This window comes from Panthera leo, chromosome D3, assembly GCF_018350215.1.
Source record: "Panthera leo isolate Ple1 chromosome D3, P.leo_Ple1_pat1.1, whole genome shotgun sequence".
NCBI lineage: Eukaryota > Metazoa > Chordata > Mammalia > Carnivora > Felidae > Panthera > Panthera leo.
Genome location: NC_056690.1, coordinates 43,060,089 through 43,077,981, shown reverse-complemented (window position 1 = coordinate 43,077,981; position 17,893 = coordinate 43,060,089). Strand labels below are relative to the sequence as shown.

The 17,893-nt window shown below is 36.8% G+C and overlaps 1 pseudogene; it reads right to left on the bottom strand.

Annotated features, from left to right (window-relative positions):
- Positions 1–7,091: 7,091 nt before the first annotated feature.
- Positions 7,092–7,380, bottom strand: LOC122203772 (annotated as a pseudogene).
- Positions 7,381–17,893: the final 10,513 nt, after the last annotated feature.

The following is a 17,893-nucleotide window of genomic DNA, read 5'->3' as shown; positions in this document are numbered from 1 at the left end:
ATTTTCTTTTTTATAGTGTCACTAGTTTGCTTAAATTTCTTTGAATGTCATCATCTATACCAACATATCATTAAAATAAAAAATTAATGTACTCTGTCTTAGCATGTTCAGGCTGCTATGACAAAAATACCACAGACTGGGTGGTTTGCATACCAAACATTAATTTCTCATAGTTCTGGGGGCTGGGAAGTCCAAGATGAAGGTGCTGGCATATTCTATGTCTGACAAAGACCTGCTTCCTGGCTCATAGTTAGCTATGTTCTTTTTGTGTTCTCACAAGGCAGAAAGACAAGGGAGATCTCTGGGGCCTCTTTTATAGGGCACTAGTTTAATTCATAAAGGCCCTACTTTCATGACTTAATTACTTTGCCATCACAATGGAGAGTAGGTTTCAACATATGAATTTGGGTTGGGGTGAGGGGACACAAACATTCAGTTTATAGCACACTCAAATAATTTTAGGATCTTCTTTGAAAGGTTTGTTAAGTCAGTATTAGTGAGATCTTAATGGTACCATGTTTGTCCACTAAGGTATCCATAAAAGAGTATTTTAATAACTTCATCTATTGGCTATTTGGTATCTGAGAATCATCTACTAAGAAAACAAGTACAAGGTATTATCTTGAGGTTGCTTTTTGCACAGCAAATATATTGCTTTCCTTTACTCTGTACATTTACTTCACATGGCTCCACACTTTGTTGGCATGACAAATACTGTTCTTAAAAAAAAAAAAACTAATAGTCAGTAAAGCATGGTTATTAATAACATGGTGTCTGGTGCCAGATTATGCCTGGGTTCAAATGCCAGTTATGCTATATTATATCCTAGCTGACTGACCTTGGGTAAGTTTCTTAAGTTCTGTATGTCTCAGTTTTATCATCTATAAAATGGAGGGAGTAGTGGTATTTATTCTGTGCAAATGTTATAGAAATACAAGAAGTTAATACATGTGAAGCACTTAGAGTAGAGCAAATGGAAATATGCTCATTGAACTATTGGCTGTTTCTATTATGTTGATTTGTAGTTGTTAGAGGGCTGGACTAACGTTGCCAATGAAGTCAGTTTTTTCCTGGGCATTGTCTGTGCCAAAACGGAAAACAAAATCTATAGGGTGGCCCATGAGGGAAACTTTGGGACTGAATATGGAAGACAAAACTGAGTATTTTGATCTAGGTAAAAGTAAGAATGGTAAAGGGAGTGAGGAACAAGTTAGAAGAAGACGAGTGTAGTCTCATCTGGGTTAAAGACATTAGTTGGAGGTGAGTCTTCTAGGTAGATTCTTTAATATTAATTGATACCAAATTAGTCTGTGAATGTAGTTTAAAATTTTCTCATTATTCCGAGGGCTCTGCTGTCTCACATGTGATTCATTGCATATGCCATGGTAAGGAAACTGATCTATATCTATATCTATATCTATATCTATATCTATATTTATCTATCTATCTATATATATATATATATTTTTTTTTTGGAAAGAAAGAATGAATTTGGGATTTTGCAAACTGCCAGGCCATAGGGATTTATATATTTAATTGAGATATGGTTATATTAAGGAAAAGAGCCATGATGGGCTTTTGGTAATGTGGTTATAATTATAAAATGTTCTTCTAGTAAGGTGGAGAGATGCTTTTAAATAAGAAACTTTAGTTGAATAAGGAATATAAAAAGATTCATGGATATAATAATTTTCAGAAGTGCTACAAGTTGGAAAAAACATTTGTTAAGTAGAATGTCCTTTTTCTACCCCGGAACCATGATTCAACTGAGATTTCCTTTATCTGCTACTAACTCTCATGGTTCTTTACTAGTGAGGCAAATTAAAAATGTGTATGTATCCTTAAAAGTTATGTACCTGGCTATTTTGGTTATGTATCTTCAGAAGGGTATTTAACATTCTATGTGGACCTCTGAGGCTCAGCATTTTGTTGGTCACAACCTATTGTACTTTTCACAAATATGCCTGTGTGGATTGTGGTCATAATTGTTCTCTAGCAATTCAGTTTTTTTTTAGCCTAAAACCAAATTAAAAGAAAACCCATAAGATATAAAAATGAGATATACATTTTGAATATCTCAGTTTTTGTTAAGTGCACTATTGGAAAGGAAAGGAGGGCTATATTTTCTCATTAATTATTAGATTTGGGATATTAAGTAAAAATGACACTTGCAAGGAAAACAATTAATATAACTGTAAGAGTAATTCCATCTAAACTTCTACTTTTGCTGTATATGGGACTGAGTGAACAGAAGCCAAATGAGAGACAGAAATCTGTTTAAAGTAGATAAAGGAATTTGGGAGATCTTTTCTTTGCATATGTATTAAAACCAGGACATATTACCTTGATGTAGTAACCAAGGTCTTGAGACTTCAAAAAATGATTTCCATTTTCTCTTGAAGTTAGTTTCATGGAGTTGTAGATCAAGAAGAGACCTATAAAGTATCTCATTCAGAAGACAGTGTCTTTCTTATGCTAAAGGTAGAGTGTTCCAAATGTGGCTCTTAGTAGCTTTTTCCTTAAAGTGTGTTGTGAGTCAAAATGTGGGCAGTTTTCTTTGAGTCTAACATTCTGTTATTCAGCTGTTCCTTTTTTTTTCAGTCTTTAGGGGAAACAGAAAGTTTGATATCCTTTTTTAAATTCACAGAGTTACCACTGACCTTCTGTCTTCTTCAAATCTCCACAGATTCTGTAGTTCACTGACCCTTTATGAATACTCACGGCCCTCAGGACTGTGGGATTTGGAGAAAGGCAGCTGTGTCAGGCCATCTGATTAGAAGTAAATGCATGCACATAATATTCAGATACTCAGTGGAGTTCAGAGATGTTTATAAAAGCTCTGTTGACACAGATTGTGTTATTTGCACCCAGAATACAGACCTGAAGTGAAATTTCCTGAAAATATAAGCCACATATAATGATCTGTGTCTAATGGCATGTGGCAAGAGATGTGAGCATTATATCTTAAGGAATGGAATTTAACTATTGTTAAAGTTAATACAACTAAGATGTATAAAACTTGTCTGTGCAGTAGCTAAGGAATGATGTTTTGTAGTAAAATTTTTTAGCATGTAGGTCATGGTACCATTGGATTGAGTGTTAATTCCAGGAATAGCTTAGTTTAGATGGAGCAGAGATTGTATATTTCACTGATTCTTGTGAAAAAGAGAATTCAAACATAATCACAGTTTTTGCTTGTCCTTAGAAATCTTTTGTTACAACAGAATGCACTGAAAGGAAAATTGACCAGTGTTGTTGAACTCTTTCCAATGGAGTGATGAAATGGCCTATTTGCTTTCCCTTTCCCCTTCTGTCAGAAATCCCTTCATACAACATTTGTGAAGTGAAATACACACACACACACACACCCCTTTTGGTAAATAAGTTTTTATGAATTTAAAAAACAAATTAAAAAATTAAAAAATTAAAATATTTTAAAAGTTAATTTAAGAAGTTTAAAAATTTAATGGAATGTTACAGTGTGGGACTAATTAGGATCTGAAGAAACCTGGCCTAAAAATCAGGAAACAGAGAAGCAAATCTTATTCTTGATACTAGCTAATTTTTGGCCTTGTGGAAATCACTTCTGCCTTTTATCCTTAGGTGTTTAATTGGTAAAAAAGATGTATGTTAGGGGGAGGGCGGAGAGGGTGAGAGAGAAAGAGAGAGGGAGAAATCAGTGGGTTCTTAAATAAGGTGATACTGACCCCCAGGGAACATTTTTATTTGTCACAATGATGGGATTTGTTGGCAGTTACTAGTCATCAGTCTGGGCTGGAAAACAGGCTACAATACACAGGACCATCTTACACAGTGAAAAGTTTCCTGCCTGAAAAGTCAGTAATTGGGATTCCACTTTTATTTATTTATTTAAAATTTTTTTTAATGTTTCTTTATTTGAGAGAGAGAGAGAGAGAGAGAGAGAGAGAGAGAGAGAACTAGCAGTAGAGAGGCAGAGAGAGATGGAGACACAGAATCTGAAGCAGGCTCCAGGCTCTGAGCTGTCAGCACAGAGCCTGATGTGGGCTCAAACTCACGAACCGTAAGATCATGACTTGAGCCAAAGTCGGACACTTAACCAACTGAGACACCCAGCTGTCCCAATCAGGACCCCACTTTGAGGAAGCTGTAGATAATTCTCTAGGATCTCTTCCAGTTTGTATTCAAAGTGCACAATTGGTAAAAACAACAGTAGATTAAATAAAAAAACAAGTTGCATGAAATCAAAACCATAAATACAAAGAAACATTTCAAATTCTTACAAAAAGCTTGAGGCAAATGTAGTCTATATGCTTATTTACTAGGAAGGGAAACAGTTGTTTATTGATGCTTCTGTACCAGTCATTTTCTCAATTGCAGTCACATACATTTTAATGATGCCCAAGTTAGATGCTGCTATTGCTATTTTGCCAATAATAAGCCTGAAGCTTAGGGAAGTTGATCAACTTGTCTAAGATTAGATCTAAGTGGCAGAACTAAATGTTAATTTGACCCCATCTGGCTCCAAACCTGGGGCTGTTTCCCAACATTACGCTCCCTTGAAAATGGAAAATGGTAAAGATGATGGTCGAAAAGTACATGTATGTCAGTGACCAGCTATTATGAGCTTGATTTCCATTCATTGGGCATACTATTCTCTTTTGCCTCTCAGCCTGTGCATAGGCTGCATCATTTTTTCTGAACTCCTTCTCCTCACCTGGCAAAAACATCTTTATCCTCAGGTCTTGCTTGTGCTTTATTTCCTCTGGGAGGTTTTCCTGACCACGTGGCACCTAATTCAGGCACCCCATGTTGTGCTTCAGTGGCTTCCTACACCTTCCTGTCATATGCACACATCCCTTAGTGCCATTTTGTACCTTACCAAATATTTGTTGAACAAAGACAGATGATAAAAAGTTGATCTAGCACTTTATTTTTAGAAACAAAGTGATATTAATTAATGGTGAACATTTTGAGTATTTGTTTTGTAACTTAGGATAGAATTCATTTTATATACATATGTAATTTTTATATCACATTTCTTATCATTCTTTATAGTGTGGCTTCCTTTTTTTTCATTTAAAATAAGAAGTTTATTTAAACAACAATATGCCTTTAGCCTCTACTACAAAGCTGTAGTCATCAAGACAGTATGGTATTGGCACAAAAATAGACACATAGACCAATGGAATAAAATAGAGACCCCAGAATTGGACCCACGTATGTATAGCCAACTAATCTTTGACAAAGCAGGAAGGAGTATCCAATGGAAAAAGACAGTCTCTTTACCAAATGGTGCTGGGAGAACTGGACAGCAACATGCCGAAGAATGAAACTAGACCATTTTCTTATACCATACACAAAAATAAACTCAAAATGTATGAAGGACCTGAATGTGAGACTTGAAACCGTTAAAACCCTAGAGGAGAAAGCAGGAAAAAACCTCTTTGACCTCAGCTGCAGCAGTTTCTTACTCAACACATCTCCAAAGGCAAGGGAATTAAAAACAAAAATGAACTATTAGGACCTCATCAGAATGAAAAGCTTCTAAACTGCAAAGTAAATAATCAACAAAGCTAAAAGGTAACTGATGGAATGGGAAAAGATATTGGCAAATGACACATCGGATAAAGGGATAATATCTAAAACCTATAAAGAACTCATCAAACTCCACCCCCAAAAAACAAATAATCCAGTGAAGAAATGGGCAGAAAACATGAATAGACACTTTTCTAAAGAAGACACCCAGATGGCCAACAGACATGCAAAGATGCTCAACGCCACTCCTCATCAGGGAAGTACAAATCAAACCTACAATGAGATATCACCTCATGACAGTCAGAGTGGCTAAAATGAACAAATCAGAAGACTATAGATGCTGGTGAGGATGTGGAAAAATGGGAACCCTCTTGCACTGCTGGTGGGAATGCAAACTGGTGCAGCCACTCTGGAAAACAGTGTGGACGTTCCTCAAAAAATTAAAAATAGAACTACCCTATGACCCAGCAGTAGCACTGCTAAGAATCTGCCCAAAGGATACAGGAGTGCTGATGCATAGGGGCACATGTACCCCAATGTTTATAGCAGCACTTTCAACAATAGCCAAATTATGGAAAGAGCCTAAATTTCCATCAACTGACAAATGGATAAAGTAGATGTGGTTTATATATACAATGGAATACTACTTGGCAATGAGAAAGAATGAAATCTGGCCATTTGCAGCAACGTGGATGGAACTGGAGGGTATTATGCTAAGTGAAATAAGCCAGGCAGAGAAAGACAGATACCATATGTTTTCACTCATTTGTGGATCTTGAGAAATGTAACAGAAGACCATGGGAGAGGGGAAGGGGGAAAAAAAAGTTACATGGAGGGGAGGAGGCAAACCATAAGAGACTCTTAAGGACTGAGAACAACCTAAGGGTAGATGGGGGGTGGGAGAGAGGGGGAAGTGGATGATGGACAGGGAGAGGGCACTTATTGGGATGAGCACTGTGTGTTGTATGGAAACCAATTTGACAATAATTATATTAAAAAAACCCAGGAGGACTCTTGATTTGAAGGGAAAACTATCTGGATTTCATTTCTTTTAGAATAATTTATCCCTACTTAAAGACAGATTGCCCTACATGTAACAGCTATGTACAAAATCGTTCTAAAATTGTCCTTGTTTTACAATGATAAGTGAAAAACTTTAAAATTCTACAATCAAACAAGGCATGCAAGGATTTTTGTGTTGTTCTTTTTTTTTTTTTTTTTTTTTTGTTAAACAGTGAGAGCAGAATAACGTATTGGGATATAAAGATAAGAGCTGAATGAGCATGCCACTAATGGAGAAAGGGGGTATTTTCACAGAACCGGTAGTTTTTCCCATCCCGTCTCCAAGTGATGTTGATGAAAACATCATTGGCCATTTAGTTAAAAAAATGCAATATGCTTGTGTACATAGACAGTTACCTTATGTAAAATAAAGGAATGGGGAAGGGGAAATGAAAGAATTAACTATACTGTAGTAATCAGGATGTGGTGGGACCAAATTGCGGTTTTCTCTTTGAGAATGTATTCTTGGTCTGGAGGAACAGAGTTCTGGAGTAAAGTAGCAACTTCCCTTTTTAGTAGACACCTCCCGTCTGCTGCTAGAACACATCAACTATCTTCATCCTCCATTTCCAACTATGCAGGTGTGTCTGTTTCATTGATTAGCTGCCTATCAAATCGCAATCTGATCTGCCTCATTGACAAACCTTGTCATTCACAATAGGCTTTCATTAGTTTACTAAGTGATGATGTATGCCTCTTAATCTTACACTGCACCACAGAACCATCCTGTCTCACCACCTTCAAATTAATATGATCGTTGTCCTTAGTCTTAACTCCTTTGTTGGGCTTTTCTTTGGCCATGGCAAGTGTGGAAGTCACAGCTGCCACTTCAGCAAAAGAGGTACTGGGCCCACACCCAATCAACACACAAGTAGCACCAAGAGTGACAGAAGGAGGCATTACCAGTGGAGGAGGGAGAGGGCACACATTCTATAGTGTCTGTTTCTAAAATCCAACCCTCCTATTTATGTTTTCTTTCTCTCGTACTTTTACTGTTTGATATCTTTTATTTTATGTGTTTGTGTTTTTTCTTTAGTCATCTTGTGTTTAAGAGTTAAATATATGATGCTTAAATATCCTGTGGGGCAGAATAGCAGAAAGGTAAGCGTGCAGATTATGGAGCCAGACAGCCTGGGTTTGGGGATCTTGGTTCTACCACTTAGCTGCATGACTTTTGGCAGGTCACTTAGTCTTTCTTTATATGTAAAAACTAAGGAAATAGGACCACTTCTCTTTTATGATTGTTTTGAACTATTAAGTGAGGTAATACATGAAACATTTACCATATACCTAGAAGCATTTAAGGGACTTGAGAAAAATTGCCATGTAATGTAAGTGCAGTTATTATCATTATCTTTAATTACAACTTTTTAGATAAATTTTTTTGGAAAATGTGTATTATAAGAAGGAGGGGAATGATTAAACTTGATTGTCTCCATTCAAGGACAGTTTAAATAGAGACAATTTTGATCCATAAAACCCGAGGCAACTTAAACCAATCAGTACCAGTGTGGAGAAACAAGAAACACTTGTTTCTGTCCTAGGATGAATTTAGTGGTGGAACATCCCAGAAGAGGACATCAGCCATTTAGTGCCATTTTCTTTCTCAGATACAACTTTGTTCTTAGCCATCCTGTTTGTGCTGTTACTGTCAAATTTAGGCTTTTCCATTTCTCCTTATTGAAATGGTGAGATTGAAGACTGGTAGGTCTAACAAAGAACAGGTCCCTGGGGATAATTTTGGTGACAGATTTTTGCAATATGGATGTATGCAGTTTTAATATTCTGTTTGTAGAAGTTCCTGAACATTATTAATGATAATTTAACAATTGCCTTATATACACCTGAGGATTTAATACACCACTAAAGTCATTCTCTCTTCTACACACTGGACCTAGGTTAAGCCTCACAATAACTAATTCGATGCACACCCAGAATTAAGACTTCAGTGGTTCTATTGTTTTCGTGTATGGATCCTGTGCATCTCTAGATTCCAGCAACAAATAGATGACAATTATGCTGGTTTGCTCAATACTATTTCCCACCAGTGTTTTCTTGTCATGCAACTCCATGGGGACCCATTTTAAATCATACCAATAAATCCTAGTTAGTCAAGTATGTATAAAGACTTCCTGAAGTGCAAAATGCTGAACTAACAATCATATAAATGTTTTTTATAGTCCCCATCATGTTAGATGTTGTCTGAGAGGTGAGGAATTCTAGATTAAGTACATTTTTTCTTCCTTTGGAAGTCTGGAGAATTTATATTTTAATTGTTTACTAAACTGTGAATAGTCTAAACTGCCAAATTATTATGCTATAATGTTAAAAGAAAGCTAAGAAAGCCAAAATTATTCATGACACCATGTGACAGATTTTTATGATAGGGAACAAGTAGTGTATTGTGACAAAAACCAGATCTAAGAGAAAAACCTACATGGTGGGACTGATGGCATTCTCTCCATTTTCAATGGAGAAAGCTTATTTGCTCTACTGGAGAGCATGTTGTATTCTTAAATGTAGGGATATGTGGAGATAAAGCAGAAGAAAATGTTCTTTGAAAAATGAGTCCTGGGGCGCCTGGGTGGCTCGGTCGGTTAAGTGTCTGACTTCAGCTCAGGTCATGATCTCACAGACCGTGAGTTCGAGCCCCGCGTCGGGCTCTGGGCTGATGGCTCAGAGCCTGGAGCCTGCTTCTGATTCTGTGTCTCCCTCTCTGTCTGCCCCTCCCCCGTTCATGCTCTGTCTCTCTCTGTCTCAAAAATAAACGTAAAAAAAAAAAAATTAAAAAAAAAGAAAAATGAGTCCTATTGATAGCAAATCATGATTGGGTTTTGCTTTAATGTTTACCAAATAAATGCCATTCTATGGCTATATTCACTTGTAATTATGTGGTGTTTATATCTGAACTCGCTTGTTAATTAGGAATTGGGTGAATAATGTGGGGGAAAATATATCTGTGTTCTACATAAATCTTTGAATAAATTTTTATGACATAATATAAATGCTAAGGTTTCTCAGATGTAGCAAGTGCTGTGGCTATCCCATTTGGTCATTACAATTACAGGAATGTATGGGAACACCTCTTTGCTCCTCAATGGTAAGAAGAACTACAATTAAATTAAGCTGAAACAAGAAAAAAGGACATGTGTATATTTATAGAGTTTGTTATATTAGCCTTCTATTACCACTTATGGGTCTTTCTATTTCTTTTTATGCCTTTGAGTTACCATCTGGTGTAATTTTCTTATATCAATACAGTTTTGTTTTTGCCCACCTCTTTTGTGCTGTAATTGTCAAATACATTGCATTTATACATAATAAAGCCCAGTGATACAATTATATAGTTAAGTGAAGAAATATGCAATTAAACTGTCTTTTATAATTACCTACAGAAAAATTGCCTTTATCAACACTTTTTGTTTTTCTCACGTAGTTTCAAATTGCTGACATCCTTTGTTTGTGTGTTTGTTTTTTGATGTTTTATTTTTGAGAGATAGAGACTGAGCATGAGTGGGGGAGGTGCAGGGAGAAAGGGAGACACAGAATCTGAAGCAGGCTCCAGGCTCAGAGCTGTCAGCACAGAGCCCAAGCGGAGCTCGAACTCATGAGTTGTGAGATCATGACCTGAGCTGAAGTTGGATGCTTAACTGACTGAGCCACCCATGCATGGGTGGCTCTTTGATTTAGTATAAAGAATTTTTGTCAGTATTTCTTGTAAGGTGGGTCAATTAGCAACAGAATCTCTCAGTCCTTGTTTATCTGGGAATGTTTTTTTTCTGTTTTTCTTATGGTATTCCCATTTTACATAGTTTGGTGTGCTTAGTAGTGTCCCACCATTTTTGAGACTTCATTTTACTTTATTCTTTTTTCCCTGTTTTACAGATTGTATAAGTTCTATCAATCTGTATTCAGGTTTGCTGATTCTTTCTTCTGCTGTCTCAAATCTGCTGTTGAGAGACTCTAGTAAAATTTTCATTTTTGGTTATTATACTTGTTAACTCCAGAATTTCTATTCTTTTGTCTTTATAGTTTCTACTTTGTTGATATTCTCTATTTGGTAAGATATTGTCATCATATTTAATTTATTTATTTTAATTAAAAATTTTTTTTTAATGTTTACTTATTTTTGACAGAGAAAGACAGAGTATAAGCTGGGGAGGGGCAGAAAGAGAGAGGGAGACACAGAATCTGAAGCAGGCTCCAGGTTTTGAGCTGTCAGCCCAGAGACCGACACAGGGCTAGAACCCACGAGCTGTGAGATCATGACCTGAGCTGAAGTCGGATGCTTAACCGACTGAGCCACCCAAGTGCCCCCATTGTCATCATAGTTTAAAATGTCTATTTGGGATTTACAGACATTCAAAGAAACAGGACACAAAGGGGGAAAATCAGGCAATGGAAATTATATTTGAGGGGACCCCAGATGTTAGTTAGCACATAAAGACTTCGAGGCAATTATTATAAATATATTCAAAGATGTATAGGAAACCACACTTAAAAAGAATTTTTAAAGAATGTTTTTTAATTTATCTTAGAGAGAGAGAGAGAGAGAGAGAGAGAGAGAGGTTGAGCAGGTGAGGGGCAGAGAGACAGGGAGAGAGAGAAGCCCAAGCAGGCTCCACACTGTCAGTGCAGAGCTTGATGCACTGGTTCAAACACATGAACCACAAGCTTATGATCTGAGCTGAAACCAAGAGTCAGATGCCTAACTGACTGAGTTACCCAGGCAGCCCCCCCCCCCACCTTTTAAAAATGTTTATTTATTTATTTATTTATTGAGAGAGAGTGAGAGAGAGAGGGGAAGGAAGAATTTTAAAAAATATAACCAAAAATGAAAGTCAAAGAGAGTTTAGCTAAACACACAATCATCCCTAATAGTCAGGAAAACTATGTACATTCTCAAGGTTCTGACCTTCAAGGAGACATCAGAGGCTGCACATTTAAGAGGAAATAGATCTCATCAAACTAGTGCATCCAAGACACTAAACAATAAGGGAACAATAAGGAAGTAAAGAGCAACAACAACAACAAGCCTTGAGGTGTAAGGGATCAGTATCAAAAATTGACTTGTGTGCATATGGGATATATAGACATTCTAAGAAACAGGCACCATACACAACAGAGACAAAGCAAGCAATGGAAACCATATTTGAGGGAACCCCAGATGTTGGAGTTAGCAGACAAAGACTTCAAGGCAACTATTATAAATATATTCAAAGATCTAAAGAAAACCACACTTAAAGAATTTTTTTAAATGCCTATGCAGGCAAGGGAACTGAGACATAGCCACAGGAGAGTGTTTTCTGGCCTCATGTGGCCAGAAGGGCTAGAGAAAACTCCTGGAAGGTGTGTGGCCCAGTGGCACTTAAGCCAAGAGGTTGGCAGAGTAGATGGTTTGTAGAGCAAAGCCAGTGGGCCAGTTCAGTCAAGGAACTTGAGATGTAGGTCAGCTGGAGCTAAGACAACAGACAAAGAGCTTTACCAGCTTTAGAGTTGCTTTTTCTACTGTACCCAGGCAGGAAATCTAATTGTAGTCTCACTCATCCCTGAATACAGCCTTCATCCTGTCCAACCAAGGAGACTTACCAGAGCACATGGGAAGTTGTATCACCTAGTCAGCAGCTGTATGTTCATGGCATTTGGACAGAGAGCACAGCCCATGACTTACCCCATACGAAGAGCAAAACTGGTGGCCTCCCCTGACCAGGGGATTCAGTGCACACTCTGGAGTGATTTGGGTCCCAAACTAAAAAGATAGAAGTTATGTACAAGGCAACTCCCCATAAGACTATTGGAAGAATTCTCAACAGAAAATTTCAAGGCTGGACAGAATGAGATGACATATTGAAAATATTGAAAGAAAATAACTGCCAGCCAAGAATACTATACCCAGCAAATCTGTCCTTTAGAAATGAAGGAGGGATAAAGAATTTTCTGAGCAAACAAAAGTTAAGGGAGTTCATCACCACCAGCTTTAGAAGAAATACTAAAGATGGGGCACCTGTGTGGCTCAATCAGTTAAGTGTCCAACTTCGGTCACATTAGGATATCATGGTTTGTGGGTTTGAGCCCTGTGTTGGACTCTGTGCTGACAGTTCAGAGCTGGAGTCTGCTTCTGATTCTGTGTCTCCCTCTTTCTCTGCCTCTCCCCACTCACGCTCTCTTTCTCTAAAAAATAAATGTTAAAAAAAAAAAACAAAACAAGAAATGCTAAAGGGAGTTTTTTTTTCAATATATGAAATTTATTGTCAAATTGGTTTCCATACAACACCCAGTGCTCATCCCAAAAGGTGCCCTCCTCAATACCCATCACCCACCCTCCCCTCCCCCCACCCCCCATCAACCCTCAGTTTGTTCTCAGTTTTTAAGAGTCTCTTATGCTTTGGCTCTCTCCCACTCTAACCTCTTTTTTTTTTTTTTTCCTTCCCCTCCTCCATGGGTTTCTGTTAAGTTTCTCAGGATCCACATAAAAGTGAAAAGATATGGTATCTGTCTTTCTCTGTATGGCTTATTTCACATAGCATCACACTCTCCAGTTCCATCCACGTTGCTACAAAGGGCCATATTTCGTTCTTTCTCATTGCCATGTAGTACTCCATTGTGTATATAAACCACAATTTCTTTATCCATTCATCAGTTGATGGACATTTAGGCTCTTTCCATAATTTGGCTATTGTTGAGAGTGCTGCTATAAACATTGGGGTACAAGTGCCCCTATGCATCAGTCCTCCTGTATCCCTTGGGTAAATTCCTAGCAGTGCTATTGCTGGGTCATAGGGTAGGTCTATTTTTAATTTTCTGAGGAACCTCCACGCTGCTTTCCAGAGTGGCTGCACCAATTTGCATTCCCACCAACAGTACAAGAGGGTTCCCGTTTCTCCACATCCTCGCCAGCATCTATAGTCTCCTGATTTGTTCATTTTGGCCACTCTGACTGGCGTGAGGTGATATCTGAGTGTGGTTTTGATTTGTATTTCCCTGATGAGGAGCGACGTTGAGCATCTTTTCATGTGCCTGTTGGCCATCCGGATGTCTTCTTTAGAGAAGTGTCTATTCATGTTTTCTGCCCATTTCTTCACTGGGTTATTTGTTTTTTGGGTGTGGAGTTTGGTGAGCTCTTTATAGATTTTGGATACTAGCCCTTTGTCCGATATGTCATTTGAAATATCTTTTCCCATTCCGTTGGTTGCCTTTTAGTTTTGTTGGTTGTTTCCTTTGCTGTGCAGAAGCTTTTTATCTTCATAAGGTCCCAGTAATTCATTTTTGCTTTTAATTCCCTTGCCTTTGGGGATGTGTCGAGTAAGAGATTGCTACAGCTAAGGTCAGAGAGGTCTTTTCCTGCTTTCTCCTCTAGGGTTTTGATGGTTTCCTGTCTCACATTCAGGTCCTTTATCCATTTTGAGTTTATTTTTGTGAATGGTGTGAGAAAGTGGTCTAGTTTCAACCTTCTGCATGTTGCTGTCCAGTTCTCCCAGCACCATTTGTTAAAGAGACTGTCTAAAGGGAGTTTTTTTGAGTGGAAGTAAAAGAATGCTAGTTAACATCATAAAAACATAAAAAGGGAGTATAAATCTCACTGGTAATGGTTACTATATAGTCATAACTAGATTCTGAAATATCATAGTAGTGGTGCATAATTCACTTAAAACTCTAGTTCTTTTTTTTTTTTAATTTTTTTTAACATTTATTTATTTTTGAGACACAGAGAGCATGAACAGGGGAGGGTCAGAGGAAGAGGGAGGCATAGAATCTGAAACAGGCTCCAGGCTCTGAGCTGTCAGCACAGAGCCTGACTCGAACTCACAGACTGCGAGATCATGACCTGAGCCGAAGTCGGACGCTCAACCGACTGAGCCACCCAGGCGCCCCTAAAACTCTAGTTCAAAAGTGAAAAAAAACAAGTGTAGGAAAAATAACCATAACTACAACAATATGTTATTGGTTACACAATTTAAAAAAAATGTAAATTGTAATAGCAGTAACTTAAAACGTGAGAGGGAAAAGTAAATTGTAAGTTTAAAATTATATTAAAGTTGTTACTAGTTTAAAATAAAATATTATGAGTTTAAGATATTTTGTGTAAACCTGATGATAACCACAAGGGAAAATCCTGTAGTAATTACAAAGAAGAACACAATAAAAAAGTCCAAGCATAATGATAGCAAAAGACATCAAAACACAAAAAAGAGATAGCAGGATAAGAAACAAGGAACAGTGGATCTATAAAATAACAATAGGTAGATTATCCAGACAGAGAATCAATACGGAAATGGTAGACTTGAACAATACTATAGACTAAATAGACCTAACAGACATACATAGAACATTTTATATTTGACAACAGGAGAATACATATTCTTATCAAGTGCACACGGAACATTTTTTAGGATAGACCATATTTTAGGTCAGAAAACAAGTCTTAGTTAAAGAAGATTGAAGTCATGCTGTGTATCTTCTCTGAACATAATTGTATGAAACTGTAAATCAATAATGAGAAGGAAAGTAGAAAATTCATGAACACATAGAAATTAAACAACACTCTGCTGAACAACTAATGGATCAAGGAAGAAATGAAAAGGGAAATAAAAAAGTTTCTTGAGACAAACAAAAATGATAACACAATGTACTGATACTTGTGGGATACATCAAAAGTAGTTCTCAGAGGGACATTCATAGTAATCATTACTATTAAGTTAAGAAGCAAGAAAGATCCCAAATAAATAACTTAACTCTAGGCTTTAAGGAACTAGAAAAAGAACAAACTTAGCTTAATCTTAGTAGAAGGGAGGAGATAATAATTAGAGAAGAAATAAATAAAATAGGGAAGAGAAAAATAGTAGAAGAGTTTAGCCAAACTAAGAATTGGTTCTTTGAAATTGTGGGAAATTAAATAGGTATGTCCTGGTTAAGGAGATTATAGGGAATGCATTGCACTGCTTTCTGGCCCTGCTGAAAATAGCTGACCAGTGTCTAGTTAATGCGTATTTAGGGATTGGGTCCTGCCTGAGCTCATGAATTCCTTAGACCATGTTATCTATGGAATATTTTATCTTGTTCTCCACCCTGCTTTTGGCATCTGCTCTTTGTAGTCCTGGGAATGCCTTGTTTTTTGAACGCTTCCTATATGTTCTTATTGGCACGTAGCCACTGACATTGCACAATGTTTTCCCTATAATGTACGCCTAATAAACATGGGATCTTGATTTCCCTTAGCCTCCCTCTCACCTCTCTTGACTTGTGGAGTCTTGAGTACTCCTTTATGCCACCCTCAGCTTTGCTGGACAAAGCTGAAAGCCAAACCCACAATTGGTGACCCTGACATGATAAGCCGAACCTGCGTGAAATGGTAAATAAAATCGACAAACACTTAGCTACATTAACCAAGGAAGAAAGAGAAAGGACCCAAATAAACAAAATTATAAATGAAAAAGGAGATGATGAAACTGATACCACAGAAATTCAAAGAATCATAAGGGCTACTATGAACAACTATACACCAACAAACTGGACAACCTAGAATGAATGGAAAAATTCTTAGAAACATACAACTTACGAAGACTGAATCAGGAATAAATAGAAAATCTGAATAGACCAAGTAATAGTAAGGAGATTGAATCAATAATAAAAAATCTTCCAATGAAGAAATGCTCAGACAAGATGGCTTTGTTGGTGAATTTTACTGAACATTTAAAAGAGTTAACACCAATATTTCTCAAACACTTCCAAAAAATCAAAGATGAGGGAATGCTTTCAAACTTATATTACAAAGGCCAGCATTATCTTGATACCAAAACCAGAAGAGGACAGCACCAGACAAGAAAACTTGTGAATATAGATGCAAAATTTCTAAAAATAGAAACCAAATTCAGCAGCACATTCAAAGGGTAATTCACCATTATCAAGCACAATTTATCCTGGGAATGTAGGATTGTTCAAAATATGCAAATCAATGTGATACATCCCTTTTAATAAATGAAAGAACAGAATTATACGATCATCTGAATAGACACAGAAAAGGCATTTGACAAAATTCAACATCCATTCATCCACTCATAAAAACTCAACAAATTAGTCGTAGAAGGAACATATCTCAACATAGCGAAGGGCATATATGACAAGCCTAGAGCTAACATCATACTTAATGGTAAAAGGCTGAAACCTTCTTCTCTAAGATCAGGAACAAGATGGGGTGCTCACTTTCATCATTCCTATTTCACAGAGTACTGGAAGTCCTAGATAGCAAAAGAAAGAAAGAAAAAAGGTATCAGAATTGGAAAGGAAGAAGTAAAATTATCTCTATTTGAAGATGATGATATTTTATATATGGAGAATCCTAAATACTCAACCAAAAAGTTGTTAGGTTTAGTCCATGAATCCACTAAAGTTGCAGGATACAAAATTAACATAAAAATATGTAATGGTTTTAAATAGTAACCATGAATTTTCTGAGAAAGAAATAAATCAATTCCATTTATAATAGCATCAAGAATACTTGAGAATAAATTTAAGGAGGTGAAAGATCTCTGCTCTGAGAACTACAAGACATTGATGAAAGAAACTGAAGAAGACACAAGTAAATGGAAAGACATTCTGTGTACATGGAGTGGAAGAATTGATGTTGTTAAAGAGTTAATACTACTGAAAGCCATCTATACATTCAGTGCAATTCCTATCAAGTTTCCAATGGCATTTTTACAGAAATAGAAAAAACACTGCTAAAATTTGTATGTAAGCACAAAAGATCCCAAATAGCCAAAGAAATCCCAAGAAAGAACAAAGCAAGAGACATCACACTTACTGATTTCAAGCTATATTATAAACCTATGGTCATCAGAACAGTGTGGCCCTTGTATAAAGACAGACAGATAGGCCAATGGAACATAATCAAGAGTCCAGAAATATACCCAAATGTATATGTTCAACTAATATTTGCCAAGGGAGTCAAGAATACTGATTGGAAAATACAATCTCTTCAATAAATGGTGCTGGGATAATTGCATATTCACATGTAGAAGAATGAAACTGGACCCATATCTTAACACCACTCACAAAAGTTAACTCAAAATGGATTAAATACTTAAATATGAGACCTCAAAACATGAAACTCCTAAAAGAAAGAATAGGACTAAAGCTCCTTGACATGGATCTTGGTAATGATTTTTTTGGATATGATACCCAAAACACAAAAAAACAAAATAAAAAAATAAGTGGGACAATATCAAAATAAAAAGGTTCTGTATGGCAAAAGAAATCATCCACAAAGTGAAAAGACAACCCACAGAATGGGAAAAAATATTTGCAAACCATAATC